General features: G+C 39.1%; 1 long non-coding RNA gene across 12 annotated transcripts in view; it reads left to right on the forward strand.

Moving 5' to 3' along the window:
- The window catches only part of LOC147369591 (uncharacterized), a 676540-nt gene that overhangs the window by 576370 nt on the left and 79004 nt on the right, over nt 1-21166 (forward strand). For 5 of the 12 annotated variants that reach the window (XR_015168514.1, XR_015168509.1, XR_015168545.1 and 2 more), the window contains one exon: nt 20004-20143. This is a non-coding gene — a long non-coding RNA (uncharacterized LOC147369591). Of the gene's footprint in view, nt 1-14249; nt 14409-20003; nt 20312-21166 lie in introns of those variants that run through there. The other 7 variants (XR_015168516.1, XR_015168513.1, XR_015168519.1 and 4 more) reach the window with 5 other exon arrangements.

The following is a 21166-nucleotide window of genomic DNA, read 5'->3' on the forward strand; positions in this document are numbered from 1 at the left end:
AAATATGGGATGAATATTCCATTCAGGAATTCAAGAGCAATGTTGTGAGGAAAGTGGCATTACAGTGGGGACTTAAAGAATGAAAAAAGATTTCCATGCCTGGAGGAGTTTTCCAAGCTAGAGAAACACTAGGTATAAAAGGCAAGGAAGTGTGAGATGCTTTGAATAGTTGAAAAAAAAAAAATTGGTGACTTGTACACCCAAAATGCAGGATACCTGGAAGGTTAAAGAAACATATGACCAGAAGGATGATATAGAGATAAATGACAGAGGATTTTGGACTTCAGACAAAGACATGTCAAGTGTTTTCCATAGTTATTTTCAAGGCACTGCCATTGGGGTCAAGAAATTGAATCGTTTGTGAAATCATCTCTGTTTCAAAGATAACTTGGAAAATAACTGGTATTCATAAGGGCTGTCATCCCTAAAGTCAGTCCAGCTCTTTCAACCTCTCCATTTAGCTTCTCCATTTCTGGGAATTTGTAGAGAAATTAGACATTTTAAAATATTTAAGAACCATTTTCTCTGAAGAAAATAAACTTTCACTAGCAGAACACTTGAGTAGTGAAAATTATTTATTTTAGAACTGTCATCATTCCTAGAGAAGAAACCAAAGTCTGTGATTACATGGCCTATTTTGCTTCAATTTATTCAAGACTAAGTTGCAGCAAGGTCAAGGAACACAGAGTTCTAACTACCTTCATGTTCATACCTAATGCCATGGGGGAGAGCTCCAGAACCTTTTAGCACTCTCAGAGCTGCTGTTAAATGTTAAGTAAACCTGAATTTTAGCAGGCAGACCGTGAATAGGTTTGTTCCATTTCCACCTCTGTTAACATGCCCTCGTTCGCACTTTCTTGTTAAGAGAAGAGAGACATACCAAGGAATTTGTGTTTGGGGGTACAGGGAAGGTATTTTGGAAAACCATTCCCTTCTGAAAGAAAGGAAAGTGAGAAAATATTCATCTTCAGGTTTTATTTTTTCATCTTTGGGACCAGAGTTGGAAGGCATCACATGCAGTTGCAGATTGACGTACGCGGTGCGGGAAAGAGTCGTTAGGGCCATAAACTCAGGGAGAGTGGCATTTCTCCATCTGTACTGGCGACAACACGATTCATATAACCACACCACCTCTTCCTTGAAGACAGACAGCCCCCATGTGAGATATGATCCTGTTGCTGGCAAGTGGGATGTGAGTGATAAGCCCTTTGAATGCAAGGCATCAGTTCTCACTTTGGAAGGTCTGGCCCACACAGCCACCCTGGCCCATCCCACGCACCCTCACCCTCCCCAGAAGGAGGAATTCAGAAGTGTTAAAACAAGAAGAAAGTTTGTAGACCACCACATTCTTTTTTTCATGGAGAAAGTAAGACTGAGAGATGCTGTTCATTGTCACTCAATATTGATAGTATAGCTACTAATGCTGAAAAAGTATCTCTTGTGTGTGAATAGTGCTTTCCAGTTTATGAAGCATCTTCAGACCTAGTCCCACATCCAGTTCTCACAGTACATCATTGAGGGGGTATTTATTACCTATATTTTATAGATGAGGAAGCTAAACTCAGAGAAGTTAAAGTAGCTCATCTAGATCCAAAGAGCTAGCATGAATTAAAAGTTGATTCTGAAGCTGTGATATTCTGAGTAGTAGGCCCCCACTGTTGCTCCTTCAACACTATTGCTGTCTTTTAGTCACTAAGTCATGTCCAACTTTTTTGCGACCCTGTGGACTGTAGCCCACAGGGACTGTCTCTGGGCTGTCTGTGTGATCTCCCAGGCACAAATACTGGAGTGGATTGCCATGCTCTCCTCCAGGGTATCTTCCCACCAAGGGATCAAACCCAGGTCTCCTGCATTGGTAAGTGGGTGCTTTACCACTGAGCCACCAGGGAAGCTCTCAAATAATGTCCTTCAAATGATCCTTTGTTTGCTGTCATTATGAGAGATTCCAGAGGAAAATTAAAAAAGATTTCCCTGAGCTCCTAGGGAGTCACAAGCATGGAGGTTCCACTGAATGCAAGACTAGAGAGTGAACACGGTGTGGTGCTGAGCTTAGTTGCTTCAGTTGGGTCCATCTCTTTGTCTTCTCATGGACTGTAGTCCACCAGGCTTCTCAGTCCATGAGATTCTCTAGGCAAGAATACTGGAGTGGCTTGCCATCTTCCGAACCCAGGGATCAAACCCACATCTCCTGCATCTCCTGCACTGCAGGCAGATTCTTTACTGCTGAGCCAAGCCCTGAATGTGGTACAGTAAGTACTATTTCCATCACAGAAAAGTTACAATGTCACTGGGACCACTAGAGCAGCACATATTAAGTAGAAAATTCAAAGTGAGCCACAACACAGAGGTGGAAGGAAAAGGTGAGATAAATTGAGAAAGTACCATAGACAGACTACTACCTGTAAAATAGATAGCTAATGAGGAGCTGCTGTATAGCACAGGGATCTTAACCTGTTGATTTGTGATGACCTACAAGGGTGGTATGTGGTGGGGAGGGGGTGGGAGGGAGGCTGAAGATTGAGGGACTATATGTATACATACAGCTGATTCACATTGTTATACAGCAGCAATCAACACAGCATGCAAAGCAACTGTACTCCGGTAAAAAAACAAAAAACCAGATGAGCCACAAGAAGTGGCCAGTGGCTCTAGCAACATTTGATGCAGGAGTTGAGAGAAGTGAGGGATGAGTGAAGGCTGAAGAAATACACAAAGTCTGACAATTAAGCCTCACAGAGAGATAACAGCTAGAACTTTCATGGCACATTAACCTGAATCTGTGAACCTAGCATCACCTTATATTGGCTGCAATTTTGGCTAAGTCACGGAAGTCCTCCACACCTCCATTTCCTCATCTATAAAGTGGGGTAACTCATATATCTTGGGGTTCTGATTAAGACCAAGTGGGATAAAATATCTCAAGTATTTTGGATAGACTTGGCCCAAAAATATTTTTTTAAGTTTTTTTTTTCTTTTTAATTGGAGGCTAATTACTTTACAATATTTGATAAATATGTGGAATTTAGACTGGCCCAGCTGAGTGGGTAAGATGTTAGAGGCTGACACACTTCCTGCATGTTATGGTTAAGCAAAGAATGCAGCCACACCTCTGTATCTGGTTTGGCTACAGGTTTGCTTGGGCTGACTTTGGTGGCTACTGGCAGAGAGGTGTGAAATGCCCTGGGTTGATTGCTACACCAAGAACATCAATATTTGTAAATGGGTGCTTTTAGAGCTCAAAAGAGCCTTAACTCAAGCTTGGGTTTGTAAAGGAAACCAGTGGGGCACTGTAAAGTCACCCAGCAATACCTCTGAGGCACTGATGGCTAGAAACAGGAGATGATCTGACTGCCCTAAAAATGCCCAAAATGTCTCAGAGAGGTGAACATGGCTCTAGGGTAGATCCTTCCTTTTCTTAAAAGGGATCACTTACAGAGTTCTCTTGATCATTCTATTGACATTCAAATATGTATTTGATATTAGTTAACGTGGCCATGCCAAAGGTCCGTCTAGTCAAGGCTGTGGTTTTTCCAGTGGTCATGTATGGATGTGAGGTTGAACTATAAAGAAAACTGAGCGCCGAAGAATTGATGCTTTTAAACTGTGGTGTTGGAGAAGACTCCAGTTGAAGTTGAAACTCCAGTACTTTGATCACCTGATGCGAAGAGCTGACTCATTTGAAAAGACCCTTATGCTGGGAAAGATCGAGAGCAGGAGGAGAAGGGGACGACAGAGGATGAGATGGTTGGATGGCACCACCTACTCAATGGACATGGGTTTGGATGAACTCCAGTAGTTGGTGATGGACAAGGAGGCCTGGCGTGCTGCAATTCACGGGTCGTGAAGAGTCGGACACGACTGAGCGACTGAATTGAACTGAACTGAACTGAACTGAATACTAACACAGCAAGCTTGGGTTATAAGTGTTTGGTTTAATGACCTGAGTGGAGAAGGTGATGGCACCCCACTCTAGAACTCTTGCCTGGAAAATCCCATGGGTGGAGGAGCCTGGTAGGCTGCAGTCCATGGGGTCGCCAAGAGTCAGACATGACTGAGCGACCTCACTCTCACTTTTCACTTTCATGCATTGGAGACGGAAATGGCAACCCACTCCAGTGTTCTTACCTGGAGAATTCCAGGGACAGGGGAGCCCGGTGGGCTGCTGTCAATGGGTTCGCAGAGAGTCTGACACGACTGTAGTGACTTAGCAGCAGCAGCAGCAGAGGACCTTGATGAGAAACAGTGCATCTCTGAAAAAAAAACTGGCAGAGGAGGAGGCTGGAAGGCTGCATTAGTTTCCTAGGGCTGTTATAACAAAGTGCCACAGGTTGGGTGGCTTAAAACCAGGAATTTATTTTCACACAGTTCTGGAGGCTAGAAGTCCAAGATCTAAGTGATACCTTTCTCCATGGCTTGTTGATGGCTGTCTTTTTTTTCACGTGCCATTCTGCTTCTGTGTGAGTCTCTGTCCAAAGTTTATCTTCTTATAAGGACACCTCTCACACTGGACTAGAGTCCACCCTAATGGCCTCATTTGAACTACCTCTTGCTGTATATTTAAATATAGTCATGTTCTGAGGTCCTGGGGGTTAGGAATTCAACATAGGAATTTGGGAAGAACATAATACAGCCTGTAACAAAAATGCCAGAAAATATTGCAGATTCCCTTAACAGGCCATGAAACAAAAATTTGGTGGAATATATAAAATGAGAGAAATAGAGGCAACATCAATGTGGCAAAAGTCTGGGCCACGATAAGCAACAGTCCAGCAATGGTCACAGCCTACTATGAAAGAGGAGAGATAATCAACTTGCAGGGAGCAGACAGTGATAACTAGTTTTTAAGTCAAATTCTGCACATCTCAGTTGACATGACTGTATATTATCTTTAAGTTTTAAGGAAAGAAAGTTTATTATCCACTAAAACTCGCTTTTAGTCTCTTGTTAGCATTGTCTTGGGAATGAAGTGGTGGTGGGGGACTACAGTGATCAAAGTTTTAAAGCAGAATCAAGGGGAAAGAATTAAATGACAAGGAGAGGTGGTGACAAAAAGTCCCTTCTGGATGAAACATTCTTCCCCTTAGAGGAGGAGCTAGAAGCAACGGGGCAGACCAAGAAAGGAGAAAAACATCCAAGACATATCATCACTCCCTGGGATTATTCAGAAGTATTGGGAGGGATTGGATTTTTTTTTTTTTTTTTATTCAGGAAGGATCTGGTTAACTTCTTTTGCAACTCTGTGGACTGCAACCCACCAAGCTCCTCTGTTCATAAGATTTCCCAGGCGCAAGAATACTGAAGTGAAGTTGCCATTTCCTACTCCAGGGGGGTCTTCCTGACCCAGGGATTGAACCCACATCTCCTGCACTGCAGGCAGATTCTTTATTGCTGAGCCATCAGGGAAGCCCAAGTTCTGGGGTAAACAGATCTAAAAGCTTTTATAATAAAGATAAGAGGGCAAAACTGAAGTCTGAGGGGTAACTTCTTACTCAGGACCTCCATGACTGCTTATTTCATTAGGATGAAATTCCATCTTCTCACAATAGTAACAACTCCTGCTTCATCTAGTCTGGTCCATTCCCACCACTTCACCAAGTACCACTCTCTTCATTCTCAGCCATCTATGCTGGCATTCATTTTCCCCATCCAATGTTCCATTCTCCTTTCTGCCTTAGTCAGTCAGTCAGTCAGTTCAGTTGCTCAGTCATGTCAGTCTTTGTGACCCCATGGACTGCAGCACACCAGACCTCCCTGTCCATATACAACTCCTGGATCTTGCTCAAACTCATGTCCATCGAGTTGGTGATGCCATCCAACCATCTCATCCTCTGTTGTCCTGTTCTCCTCCTGCCTTCAATCTTTCCCAGCATCAAGGTTTTTTCTAATGAGTCAGTTCTTAGCATCAGGTGGCTGAAGTATTGGAGCTTCAGCTTCAGCATCAGTCCTTCCAATCAATATTCAGGACTGATTTCCTTTAGGATTGACTGGTTTGATCTCTTTGCAGTCCAAGGGACTCTCAAGAGTCTTCTCCAACACCACAGTTCAAAAACATCGATTCTTCAGTGCTCAGAATTCTTTATGGCCGAACTCTAACATCCATACATGACTACTGTATCTAAGGGTCCATTCATCCCTTCATCTTCTTACTTCAGAACTTCTCATAGGTTTTCCATCTTTGTCATTTAGATTTCATCTTTTTAATTTTTTTTATTGGAGTATAGTTGTATTAGTTTCTACTGTATATACTGAACAATATTGTGTTAGTTTATACTGTACAGCAAAGTGAATCAGATATATATATATATATATATATATATATATTCCCTCTTTTTTATATTTCCTTCCCATTTAGGTCACCGCAAAGTACCAAGTAGTATTCCTTGAGCTATACAATTTCATCTTAAAGTCCACATTTTTCAGTAAGCTTTTCTGACTACTCTAAGGAAGCCACCCTCCCCATTATCATTATTAACTATTACTTATTAGGTTTTTATGTATTTATTTTTTCATGTATTTTGCATTTATGTCCACTATGATAGAAGCATCTTGAGAGGAATGAGCTTATTTCTTGTTCTCGGCCATGCCTCCAGCAGAGGAATCATTTGTTGAATGAATGAATGAATAAATGAATATCACCCTTATCCACCTTCAGGGGCATAGCCTCCACAGGGCACAAACCTTTCTACATAGATTAGAAAGCCAGATGTTCAAAATATTCATTTTTGAGCAAATATTAATCTCTTCCATACTAAACATTTAATCAAAACTACTTTTCCTCTCACCCACTAAAAGCTTTAAAAAAATTTACAACCCTTAGAATTACTTGCTTTGAAAGAATGTCTAAGGAGTCCAGTTATCCCACTTAGTGCTTCATATGCCACTGCATTACTCATACTAAGAGGTTTTCTCATGTCTACATGAATACTTACAGTAAGGGAAAACTGCTGCCTGCCCCCCCAACCCAGAAACACACACGCACAGAGTAGTCCAATTTATCTTCTGACAACCTCTAATGTTAGAATTCTTGCATATAGGGAAAAGTTAGCTTCCTTTTATTCTCTCCTTTATTCACCACTGACTCACACTGATGAAGAAAGCATCTTGTCATGTGTTAACCACTGTACTAGCTCTATGAATGAATATGAAGGGCTACAGTACAGTAGTGTGCAACAGAGGCAGTCTTCCTCCATGGAATGTTTGAGGAAGCTGTGATAATAGATTTCCTATACATAATTACAAGGAAGGAACTAGAAAAGAGGTAGATGGTGCCATAACTTCAGAGCCCATAACTGAAGGATATAGCCTGGACATGAAGGGAGGAGTGTGTGTGTGTGAAGTCTAGAGAATGAATAGATGGGTAGATAGAACATTGAGGAGAGTCAGTGGCGTTCTTAAAGAAGGAAGGGTGGTTGCAAGCAAAGGGAGAAATATATCTGAAGATTCCAAAACACTGAACACACTGCAGAGACTTCAACATGAAATAATATGGATGCTTGAATATCATCTTTCTCAAAGAATTCCACTGTGGCTGAAGCAGAGAGCATGGGCAAGGAGATGTGGCAGACGGGAGATGAATAACAAGATAATTCAGGGTATTAGACTGTCTAAAATTCAACTTTATCCAAAGTGATGTAATATTATCAACAGGTTGAAAACAAAGACATGATTTAGTGAGGAGCAAAAGTGAAATAGGGAGATGAGTTATGAGACTGTGGCTGTATTCCCCGCAAGAGATGAAAATGACTTTGGACCAGAGTGGTGGAGAGTTGACATGGAGAGAAACTGAAAGATAAGAGAGATACTTAGGAGTCTGAACCTGCATGTTGATGCTAGTTCCCTTAGCTTAATTACGCAACATAAGTAGTTTCGTATTTCAATTGACCACGCTTCAACTCTTTGAAAGTAAACCTTGCCCCTGCTATCCTGTATCCCAGGTTGTTCTTGTCTAAGTATCACAGCCATCATCCTTCCAACTGTCATTCAGACCCCACCATCTGATACCCTCTATCATTCTAGTTACTCTGGTCCAGGTACACACCCATTCAATGTCTGTTGATGATGTACCTCATGGTACCTCCAAATATACATCTTAACCCTCAAGTTGTAGAAAGAGGCAAAGAATATTTTCTTGGAGAGGTGAATCAAGAAGGCAGAAAAAAAGAAGAAATAATCATCTGGCTCTGAAAGCTTTATGAACCAATCATATTCCTTTAGACCTCAGAGCCTGTTTTGGTAACCAGCATCCTTTAAACTTTTCTGCATAATATGATATGACACAAAAATTAACCAATAAATTTAATATCTACAAACAAATTTAAGAAATAGTGCTTAGTGAAGCAAAAATTATCCCTGTCTTAAAAGATGGCCCTGCTTTTTCTTATGATCACAGAAGGGCGTGATATCTGAAAGCAGAAGCACAGCTAGGTCCATCAAAAATACCAGTCACAGAGGCACATTTATTTAGAACCAGCATATTCTGTTGACATCTCTCCGGGAGAAGGAACCAGAAACTGACATTAGCTTTAGATCTGAGCTGAGGCTGCAGCATGAAATCATATGGACACCTGGGTGTTATCTTCCCCAAAGAGTTTCATTTTATATAAATTGTAGCAAACCTGACACACATATTAAAATTTACTATGGTTGAATGAGAGTCATGGGGGAAAAAAGAGACAAATGTTGCTTCCAGTAATAACATCCATTATCACCTGATACATGTTTTGTTCTCTTGGGGGCATTTCCTGAGACAGATTTTCACACCAACCAAAATGTTGTGTTTTCAATGGAAATACAGCAGATGTATTCAACCACAGAGAAGATCTGGCTAAAATGAAAAAAACCTGCTCTGTGTTTTTTTTTTTTTTTTTCAATTTGGGACTCAACTTTGTCACCATCAGCTCTGTGGAGTCAGGCACCCATCAGTAACATTGACAGTGTCAGCTTTGAGCAAGAGCCTTGAAACTGGATGTCGGTTAAGGCAGAGCATCTTAGGACACCAGAGGAAAAACCCTTGGCATGCCACAAGTTCAGGTGTCTGAGTTAGCTCACAGGGTGCCCAGATGTACTCCAGAAGTGAAAATCCTGGAACCTTCTAGTTTCCTCTGCATTCTCCTTTCGACTAAGTTCCATGAAGATAAAAATCCTAGAGAATCTCATCTCAGCTGTTACGACCAAGGTCTTAGTCCCAGACACAAATACAAATCTCAAATTGTGTCCCTTTGGTCTCCTGCCACTGAGAACTCTGAGCAGAAATATGTCACTGGAAGAGGAAAGGCAGGCTTTGTGAAGAACAGTTTCCAGTGGAAGTACTCCTGTCACCTGAAGTGTTCTGTTGTCAATTCGGTTCAGTCCAGTCATTCAGTCGTGTCCAACTCTGTGCGACACCATGGACTGCAGCACTCCAGACTGCCCTGTCCACCAAGTCCTGGAGCCTACTCAAAATCATGTCCATCATGTCGGTGATGCCTCCAACCATCTCATCTGTCATCCCCTTCTCCTGCTTTCAATCTTTCCCAGCATCAGGGTATTTTCCAATGAGTCAGTTCTTCACATCAAGTGGCCAAAGTATTGGAGTTTCAGCTTCAGCATAAATCCTTCCAATCAATATTCAGGACTGATCTCCTTTAGGATTGACTGGTGGGATCTACTTGCAGTCCAAGGGACTCTCAAGAGTCTTCTCCAACACCACAGTTCAAAAGCATCAATTCTTCAGTGCTCAGCTTTCTTTATGGTTCAACTCTCACATCCATATGTGACTACTGGAAAAACCATAGCTTTGACTAGACAGGCCTTTGTTGACAAAGTAATGTCTTGCTTTTAAATATGCTGTCTAGGTTGGTCATAGCTTTTCTTCCAAGGAGCTAGCATCTTTTAATTTAATATCTGTCAAAATCATTTGACCTGAAGCTTGGTTTCAGTGAACAACTAACAGTATAATTAATTAATGCTAATGATGATTATATCGATTTCAAGATCATTGTCTTCCAGACACAATGTTTAGCACCTCATGTGATTGATGTCATAGAATCCTTACAAAAACTTCCTAATATAAGTGTTATGTTATCCTCATTTTGCTCAAAGAACATATAGCTAGTGAAAAGTGAAGATTCAAACATGATCTGTATGACTTATGCATACTGATTCTTTTTGTTTGTATTTTAATTAAGACTTTTTAGAGCACTTTAGAGTTCACAGCAACATTTAGGGGAAGGGACAAAGATTTCTCCTATACCCTTTGCCTCCCCACATGCATAGCTTCCCTAATCTTCAACATCCCCCACCAGAGGGGTATATTTTTTACAATAATAAACCCATATCCCATAATCACCCCAAATCTATGGTTTGCATTAGGATTCACTGTTGGTGTTGTATGCTCTATGGGATGGGACAAGTATATAATAACATGTATCTATAATTTTGGTATCATAAAGAGTGTTTTCACATAAGAAAAACATAGGAAGAAAATTATGAGAAAGTTAGAATAAACTTTAGAAGGGAAATTATAGCATGAAGGCATGATTTAGAGAGAATCAAGGGGAATTTTCCCTGAAGAAGTGACATTGGAAAGGATTCTGAAAGATGCTTTCATATTTCTCTCTATTAAAGGGACTTATTTAACTAGACCCCTTTCAAGGTTTTTTTTTAATGTATTTATTTTTAATTGAAGGATAACTGCTTTACAATACTGTGTTGGCTTCCACCATACATAAGCATGAATCAGCCACATATGCATACATCTCCTTCCTCTTAACTCTCCCTCCCACCCCTCTACATTGTCACAGAGACCGGGGTTGAGTTCCCTGAGTCATACAGAAACTGCCCTCTGGCTCTCTATTTCACATGAGGTAGTGTGTAAGTTTCCATGCTGCTTTCTGTTTGTCCCGCCCTCTCCTTCCCCCACTGCGTCCGCAAGTCTGTTCTCTATGTCTGCGTCTCCACTGCTGCCCTGCAGACAGGTTCATCAGTACCAGCTTTGAAGATTCCATATATATGCATTAATACACAATATTTGTTTTTCTCTTTCTGACTTTCTGCACTCTGTATAATAGGCTCTAGGTTCATCTACTTCAAACTCAAACTGACTGACTCAAACGGACTCAAACGGACTGACTTAGAACTGCCTAAGTTTATTAGAACTGATGCAAATATGTTCCTTTTTATGGCTGAGGGATATTCCTTTGTGTATATGTACCACAGCTTCTGTATCCATTCATTTGTCGATGGACATCTGGGTTGCTTCCATGCCCTGTTGTAAACAGTGCTGCAGTGAACTTTGGGGTACATGAGTCTTTTTCAACTATGGTTTTCTCATGGTATATGCCCTGTAGTAGAATTGTTGGGTCATATGTTTAACTAGACCCCTTTCATGTTTTAAGTCTCAGTTTAAATTGTATTGCTATAGCTGAGAATCCAGTTTCTGTGCAGTTTAAAAAAAAAATAGTGTTTAATGTTGCCATGTGACTATAAAGCTCCCTATAAATAGTGAAAGTTTCAGACTTTTGTGCCAAATGTAGGCTTTTACACATAGTAGGTGATGAATAATGATAATAACCTCAACACTGGATCTACCTACATTTAGAAAAAGTATACAGGGTTTAAAATTCATGTCAATGTATTCTTCAAAGCTTAGAGGTTTTTTTGTTTTGTTTTGTTTTTAAAGAAAATAAAAAGCCAACCTTGGAAATTTAGAAAAGCACATCCAGAAAATACTGATTAAGATTTTTTTTTAAAGTCCCCATAGCAAATAAGGCTTTTCTCCATAAATTGTCAATTATGATCCTTCAGCCCCTAGTTATATAATCCTGACTAGAATTACTTTTGCTTTTGAAGCCAAATCCCTAGAGTCTTATGTTCTTGGCTGGCGCAGAGTAAAGTTATTGCAGACCAACCTCCTAAATTCTGAATATAGTATTTTCCCACTTAGTGCCCTCAAAGGTCTGTAAGGTAATGGGGAAGAAAGAAAAAGGAGGCAGTTTGAATACTGGGTTCATCCAAAAGAGAAAGATAAAAGGCATTTAGCATCTTGAACTTAATCAGAGATAATGATGTTTTCCTTGAGCTTTAGAGAGGGAATTTGTCTAGATTTAGGTAGCATAAGCAGACATGGAAAAACAATTTGACCGCCTCACCACAATAACTAACCACACTGATAAGTAACCTAAAGCAAAGAGAAGTATTCTAAATTCTACCTAATAAAATTGCATACTTGGAACATCGAATTGCACATCAAAAGTCCAAGACCATGATTCTTGCTTCCCAAGAGACCTGTCCTGTCTTGGGAATGGCTGCAGCTCCTTTCTCCGATGCTAACCAGTGCAGTGCTTCATTATGGAATTGGTGGGCAGAAGCAACAGAAAATGTGACCTCAGTAATGGATAAAAATTTTTTAATTAGATAAAATACAGCAATATTTTGGCCTTTAAGTTGCCTTCTGTCCCCTCTCCCCAACAAACAAACAAAAAAAGCAAACAAAGCACTTTCAGGTGATTAAAAATGACATGCCTTATGATCCAGCAATCCCACTGCTGGGCATACACACTGAGGAAACCAGAAGGAAAAGAGACACATGTACCCCAATGTTCATCACAGCACTGTTTATAATAGCCAGGACATGGAAGCAACCTAGATGTCCATCAGCAGATGAATGGATAAGAAAGCTATGGTACATATACACAATGGAGTATTACTCAGCCATTAAAAAGAATTCATTTGCATCAGTTCTAATGAGGTGGATGAAACTGGAGCCTATTATACAGAGCGAAGTAAGCCAGAAGGAAAAACACCAATACAGTATACTAACGCATATATATGGAATTTAGAAAGATGATAACAATAACCCTGTGTACGAGACAGCAAAAGAGACACTGATGTATGGAACAGTCTTATGGACTCTGTGGGAGAGGGAGAGGGTGGGAAGATTTGGGAGAATGGCATTGAAACATGTAAAATATCATGTATGAAACGAGATGCCAGTCCAGGTTCGATGCACGATACTGGATGCTTGGGGCTGGTGCACTGGGACGACCCAGAGGGATGGTATGGGGAGGGAGGAGGGAGGAGGGTTCAGGATGGGGAGCACATGTATACCTGTGATGGATTCATTTTGATATTTGGCAAAACTAATACAATTATGTAAAGTTTAAAAATAAAATTTTTAAAAAAATGACATGCACATGGACTCATTGCTTACATGCATAGAGGCTTTGGATATTAATTCAGAGGTACTCTGACAGTTTACAGCACGAGTTACATCACTTCTGTCTCTTGCAAGGCACTGACATTGGCAGTCAGTTCTCTATCTACCTGTGTATATGCTGAGGCTGAAATACAATCTAGGAGAGCATTCCGTGTAAATTCCAGATTCTAGAGCTCCTCAGATTGTACCATTTCCTCTGATTTTCCCAATCAGCATTATTGGCCCCTTCAGAAGCACAATTCACAATTTATTGGCTTTAAAGAAAGAGAAGCATCTTGCTACTGTGGTCACTGTGTAGTCTTTAGGATCTCATTAGAGGAGGAGTAAAGGTGTAAGAGGCCTTCCCTGGTGGCTCAGCTGGTAAAGAATCCACCTGCAATGCGAGAGACCTGGGTTGGATCCCTGGGTTGGGAAGATCCCCTGGAGAAGGGAATAGCTACCCACTCTAGTATTCTTGCCTGGAGATTTCTATGGATTGTATAGTCCATGGCGTCACAAAGAGTCTGACACGACTTGAGCAACTTTCACTTTCATTAAAGGCGTAAGAGTGTGTGTGTGTGTGTGTGTGTGTATACCCCTACATCTACTTAACTTCAGTTTAGAAAGCTTCTAAATTGCCATAAAAAAATAAACACGTTTTTATATATGCGCACAGACATACACAGACACAAATTCAACTTTGAACATTGTCATTTAGGGTAAAGAAAAAAAGACTTGAGAGCTAATGGTGATGATGATGATTCCCAACCACCACATCGTCAACCTATTACCCAAAACATCATTATCTTTCATAAAAAAGAAATTAATTGGTATATCTTGAATCTCATTCTGCAAAATCCGAGGTGTTTTACTTGGGAACTTGTTCCTGACATCTGTGAAATAATGTACAATGGAATCATGCTACGGCAAGGAATTAGCGAGATTTAATCAGTGTTTTAATGAGGATTGCCAATCACAAAAGACTACATATGTTGTCCAGGAATATATGCAGTTTCTTGTGTTCTGGCATGATCAATGCCTTTCATTTGACTTTCTCCCTACTTGCCTGTCACAGGTGTCTTCTCCCTAAAACCTTGAGCCAACCTGGAGCTGGCAGGTGCCTCCGTGTTGATCTCTCATGTCCCATCTGCAGCTGTAAGAGCACAAAGTCCCAGTCCCTCAATGACAATGGATCTCAGAAATCAGTACTTCCCTGACTGCTCACAGTCACCAGGTAGATAATTGTGGAAATAAACATTTAAAAGGTTAGATTCTTAATCTGTATATCTTTTAAAGCTGCAAATAGACAAAGGCCTAGGATTTTATTTATTCATTTATTTAACAAATGTTTATTATACATTTTCTTGTACTAACTAGGTCCTGGAGACTTTAATCTCCATTCACTATTCTTCGTAAGCCTTTACCTACAGTTAGTTGGGCTTCCCTGGTGTCTCAGCAGTAAATAATCCACCTGCAGTTCAGGAGATGTAAGAGACCTGGGTTTGATCCCTGGGTTGGGAAGATCCCCTGGAGGTGGGCATGACAACCCACTCCAGTATTCTTGCCTGGAGCATCCCATGGACAGAGGATCCTGGTGAGCTACGGTCTTACAGACCATAGCTTGCAGAGTTGGACATGACTGAAGTGACTTAGCAGCAGCAGCAGCAGAGTCAATCATCTGGCATTAAAGCCATGCCATTCAAACACTCCCAGTATGATTTCTCTCTTTCTTTTTTTCTCACTCCATATTTCATGAGTCTTCTGCATGGGTGTCCTCCTTATCTTTCTTTAACAAAGTGCAAACCATACTTAAAATCTCAAACCCAATCCCAAGTCCTTGACGTCTTTTCAGATCAATGATAAATGATCTTCCTTGACCACTTATAGACTTTATTATTTATCTCACTCAGAATGGACACTATGCAATCCCTTCTCTTGATTGTAGGCTGGACCTGGTGACTTAGGTTATGGCAAATGTGATGAGATGCCACTACTGAGAGAAAATTATAAAAAGCTATGACTTTCTTCTTGCTCACACTCTCTCTTTGCTGCTATCACTTCCTGTGATGGAAGATGGTACCATATTGTGAGCTGTCGCATAGAGATGTCCATGTAGTTAGAGACTGAAGGCAGCCTCAGGCCATAACCAGAGAGAAACTGAATCCTGTCAACAGTCTCGAGTCAGTTTGCAAGTGGTTAAACTTCATTTGAATGTTGAATATCCATAGCCCTGACTATCATCGCAATTGTAGTCATACAGGGAGCCAGACTTACCCTGAATTTTTGACCCACAGAAGTTGTGAGATACATGTTTTACCAATCTACTATATTTTGGAACTCTGTTACACAGCAAAGATACCTAATGTAATCCTGAAATTGTAGCTCTGATCATACAGTCTCTCATTCATCAAGTATTTAGTGGGTGTCTGCTCTTCTTTCTGGAGAAGGAAATGGCAACCCACTCCAGTGTTCTTGCCTGGAGAATCCCAGGGACAGCAGTGCCTGGTGGGCTGCCGTCTATGGGGTCGCACAGAGTCGGACACGACTGAAGCGACTTAGCAGCAGCAGCAGTTCTTCTTTCTACAAGGTGTTGTGTTAGGCAAGATGAATCAGAGAGGAAAGAGGAAGGAGAGTAAGAAAAGTGTTACTAAGAGTCAGGATCTACATAAAAGTGTAAAATAGTATAGGATATAGTTTTTTCCTATATTATTTATTTAATGTTGGTTTTGAAATTCATCCATGGTGTAGCTTATAGCTATAGTTTTTTCCATCTAAGGCACAGCATAGTTAGGAGTTTATTAAATAAATACACCACAATTATTATATCCTATTTCTGATGTACACTTTAGCTGGTTCTGTACTTTTTCTATTGTGTACTTGGTTGTCTAACAGTTTGTTTAGGATGTTTATACGTTGCTGAGGGAAAATAAAGTACAGGTTTTATTTCTTATACTGTCCCTATCTCATTATTCTCAGCTCCAGTCAATACTTTCCAACTAATCTGAAATACTCAAGAAGCATTCCTTTTTATTCTGTTATCTCAAAGAAACTGTCTAGAAAATTTGAATTATTTGTTCATTAAATGCTAGCTGAACTCATTCAGTTTGATATTTTCTTAGTAGGAAATTTTTCAATTGCTAATTAGGATTCTTAAATGATTATAGGATAATTTACATTCACTGTTTTTTCTTACATCAGTTTTGGTAATTTGTATCTTTTAGAATTTAGTCCATTTGATCTAAGTTTTCAAATTTTTCAACATGAAATTATTCAATATACATTCATATTTTAATTTTTGTCATATCTGTAGTTATATCATGATTTAATATTTATTTTATTAATCTGTCCAGAGATTTATTATTTTTATTAGTTTTGAGAACATAAAAATTATTTCATCTATTGGTCCTTTTTATCTTTTCATTATTTTTCTGTCTCTAATATTTCCTTTCTCTTAGCTTCTTTATGCTTATTGTGAAGTTATGTTGAATCCTCAGAATGTCTAAAATTAATTTATCTGCTCTCAGTTATAAATTGCCCTTCTTTTGTCCTATTTTTGATGCTGGAGTTGGACTCTGCAAATCAAAATTTTCCTCTTCCAGCTGCCTCTGTGTTCAGTTCAGTTCAGTCACTCAATTGTGTCTGACTCTTTGCGATCCCATGGACTGCAGCACACCAGGCTTACCTGTCAATCACCAACTCCCAGAGCTTGATCAAACTCATGTCCATCGAGTCGGTGATGCCATCCAACCATCCCATCCTCTGTCATCGCCTTCTCTTCTGCTTTCAATCTTTCCCAGCATCAGGGTCTTTTCCAATGAGTCAGCTCTTCACATCAGGTGGCCAAAGTAGTGGAGTTTCAGCTTCAGCATCAGTCCTTTCAGTGAATATTCAGGACTGATTTCCTTTAGGATTGACTGGTTGGATCTCCTTGCAGTCCAAGACTCTCAGAGTCTTCTCCAACACCACAGTTCAAAAGCATCAATTCTTTTTTTTTTTTTTTTAAACTTTACATAATTGTCTTAGTTTTGCCAAATATCAAAATGAATCCATCACAGGTATACATGTATTCCCCATCCTGAACCCTCCTCTCTCCTCCCTCCCCATACCATCCCTCTGGGTCGTCCCAGTGCACTAGCCCCAAGCATCCAGTATCGTGCATCGAACCTGGACTGGCAACTCGTACTCAGCTTTCTTTATAGTCCAACTCTCACATCTATACATGATGACTGGAAAAATCATAGCTTCGATTAGATGGACCTTTGTTGGTCAATTAGTGTCTCTGCTTTTCAATATGCTATCTAGATTGGTCACAGCTTTGCTTTCAAGGAGCAAACATCTTTTAATTTCATGGCTGCAATCACCATCTGCAGTGATTTTGGAGCCCCCAAAAATAACTGTTTTTTGTTTGTTTGTTTCTCTTACTGTTTCCGTTGTTTCTCCACCTATTTGCCATGAAGTGATGGGACTGGAGGCCATGATCTTAGTTTTTTAATGTTGAGTTTTAAGCCAACTTTTTCACTTTCTTCTTTCACTTTCACCAAAAGGCTCTTTAGTTCTTTGCTTTCTGCCATAAGGGTGGTGTCATCTGTGTATCTGAGGTTATTGATATTTCTCTATATTAGACTCTGACAATAAGAGGCACTATAAGGAGACTGCAAGAATGGAGGAAAAAGTGGCTTCTTTCTGTTTTTCATCTGTAGCAGGTGGACTGGTCCACGGCTGGTCCCTGCAGCCTTCCTAGCAAGGACAGTCAATGCCATGCTCAGCTGTCTATTCAGAAATGTTCTTTACCAGGAGGGCATGCTGCTCTCCTGGTCCTGGTGAGTGACCTTCTGCAACTGCCATAGTGGTTTGTATGTTTTCGGAAAACCTGCACCATTTCTCAGAGGTCTAAAATTTATTATTACTGAGCCTCCCATCTGTGAATCTTACTTGCTTTTTATTCTGCCAGCCCTAAGGGTGTTAACTGCTTTCTGCAGTCACTCTCTCTGTCATATTTTTTTAAATTTAATTTCATATAGGAGTATGGTTGATTAACAATGTTGTGTTAGTTTCCCAGGTACAGCACAGTGATTCAGCTGTAGATATACATGTAGCTATTTCTTCAAATTGTTCTTCTGCTCTTCCAATAGAAGTTTACCATTTTTCTCAACTAACAGTTCTTTAAATGTTCCCTCCTGAAATTTATGGTATGGTTTCTGCCTCCTAACTGAACCCTGATTGATTTAATCCATTAATTATCACCCTTTCCTCCTCTTTAAAAATGTTAAAATTTAAGGCAATAAAATTGCCCCATCTGTATATCTATTACCCACAAGCTGTACCACATAAGTCTCTATTTTATCTATGACTAACTAATAAATATTTTTAAGTTTCTACCCTAATTTCCTCTTCTTCCAGACATGGAACTATGCTTCAAACCCCTTTTTTCATAAATGTAGCATTTATTGTTATTTTTTTCTCTCTAATTCTGCTGATATTCACAAAACATAATCCAAATGATACTAGTCCTATAAAGTATGTTAGGTCTGTTTGTAAAGGCTGTTTCATCTCTAATTTTATGGTTATTTCAATTATCTCCTGCAGAATACTAAACTGTCCCCAAATTTGGTTGCTGAAATAATAATTTATTTTTATCTCTCATGATTTTACAACTTAGAGATTGGAGTCTCATGTGGAATTTCAGTTAGATGGAAACTGATACTGGAGCCATCTTCAGGCTCAAGAGAGCCAGAAATTTAAGAAATCTTTGATGGTATTTCTGGCATCTTATTTGGAAGAACTAAAATATCTGGGAACTAGCTGGGCATCTCTTTCCTAGTGTTCACTCCATTTGACTAGCTTAGGTCTCTACTCTGTGGTGATTCCCAGCTAATTAGACTTCTTATATGGGGGCTGCTGGTTTACCCAAGAACATGCATTTCTGTTGACTAAGGTGAAAGTTGCAAGTCTTCTTGTATTCTAACCTTGGAAGTTGCTTAGCATAACACCTTGTTGGTTACACAGGGTATTCCCATATTCAGTTGTAAGTAGGCCTACACAGGATGTGAGTACCCAGAGGTGTGGTTTATTTCACAGTCTTCTTTGTCGACTACAAGGATGTTCTTGCATGGCCTTTTGAAGGTTAAATGTGCTATTCCAATCTTCTCTACCTTTGTGTTTCATATTTGTCCATTTTGATTTCTTCTTTGTGCTAGATACTGTTTTGAATTCTTTTTTAAATGCATTTTTTATTACTGTTTTCTAATTATTAATCTATGTTCATAATAGTCTGAATGATGTCAATTTTTCTAAAGTATGGTGTGACCCTTTTGGATTTCCTAATATCTCAGAGAGTTGCTTTAAAACATCCTGCTATGAGATTTGGTTTTAATTCTACTTAAATTTATGTCAATCGTGGCTTTCTAGTTTTTGGAGGTATATTGCACATAACATATTTAGAATTTTTTATTCCCTAGTATTTTATATATTTTCTCATTTTGTTTATGTCTCTTTATATTATTTATTTTTAATTATATTTTTGTCTCAAAGTTAATTGCCTGAAATTTACATAAATATGCTAGTCTAATTTTAGTTATTATTGACTTGTTATATTTTTCCATATTTTTCTGTGTCCCTCCATGTTAGATCTGTCTCCAGTATAGATCACATAGTTCTGCTTGTTTTTAATTTAATATATTCCAACAAGTTTTATATTTTAACTGGAGAGTTTAAGCAATTTACATTAATTGTGTTATACTACTATTTGGATTTTTCACAGTCTTGTTTTTTTACCTGCAATTTGACATTTATTGACATTTACATTTTTTCATTTCTTTCTTGATTTCAGTTGCACTAATGAAGCAGTAATTTGGATTTGCAGCAACTTTATTGAGATGTACTTGATATACAAAGAACTGTACAGTTTTAATGCATAGAGTTGGAGGCTGGACCTATGCAAATACCTGTGATAACATCACCACCATCAAGGTAACAAACATGTCCAACACCTCCCAGAGGTTCCCTGCATCCTTTTGGTTTTTCTGTTTTCATTTGTGGTAAGAACACTTCACATGAGATCTACCTCCTAACAAATTTTCCAGTGCATATTACCATATTGGTAACTCCAGGCACTATGTTAAAGAGCAGACCTCTAGAAGTCCTTCATTTAGCATAACTGAAGAGTACGAATGTTAATGTTATTCTTTCTAAGACAATATCAATGTGCTCCCTTAATTAAATGAAGTAGAAAATGAACCAGGGCCTTTGCTGTCATTGTAAACATTATAAAAGCTTTAACATGTTTTAATTCCAACTATCCTTACTTGCAATGTGCATGTTTCTCCCCCATTGAAGTTTTATCTTGTTTTATTTATAACCTTTAAACATTATATAATAACTTTAAATTTTTTACATGACAATAATAGAGCTCCCTTTTTCTGTTTCAGACTTTTTATCTGAGGTTAATTTCCTTCCACTCAAAATTCATCCTTTAGTTTTTTTTTTTTTTTAGTGAAGTAAACTCCTGTAATTTTTTTTAAAATTCTGAATGCCTTTCTTTTGTCCTTGTTCTTGAAAATTATTTTTGTCTTAGCACATTGTCGATAATATTCCCTTGTCTTCTGGCTTCCAATGCATGCTGTTGATAATTCAGCTGTCAGGTTAATTACCATTCTTTTGTCAGTGATCTCTTTTTCTTCTCTGGCTTCTTTCAACATTTTTTCTTTGCCCATGTGTTCTACAGACTCATAGATTGATGATTGATTGATTAATTGATCGACAAAGACAGTGATATATACACATGTGTATAAATATATGTATGTTTCATATACATATGAATTTTAAAATTTATTTTGTGTGGGTTTTTCATGTGTTTTATAGACTTATAGTTTGATACCTTTCAACAATTCTGAACACTTCTGACATTATCACTTATAATATCAACCTTTCCCGGTTTTCCCTATTCTTATTTTTCAAACTTCTTAAGCTGTTCTCCATGCCCCAATTGCCCCC

This window comes from Bos grunniens, chromosome 7 (assembly GCF_055505025.1).
Source record: "Bos grunniens cultivar Pamir isolate PY7600 chromosome 7, Bosgru_T2T1.0, whole genome shotgun sequence".
Lineage (NCBI taxonomy): Eukaryota > Metazoa > Chordata > Mammalia > Artiodactyla > Bovidae > Bos > Bos grunniens.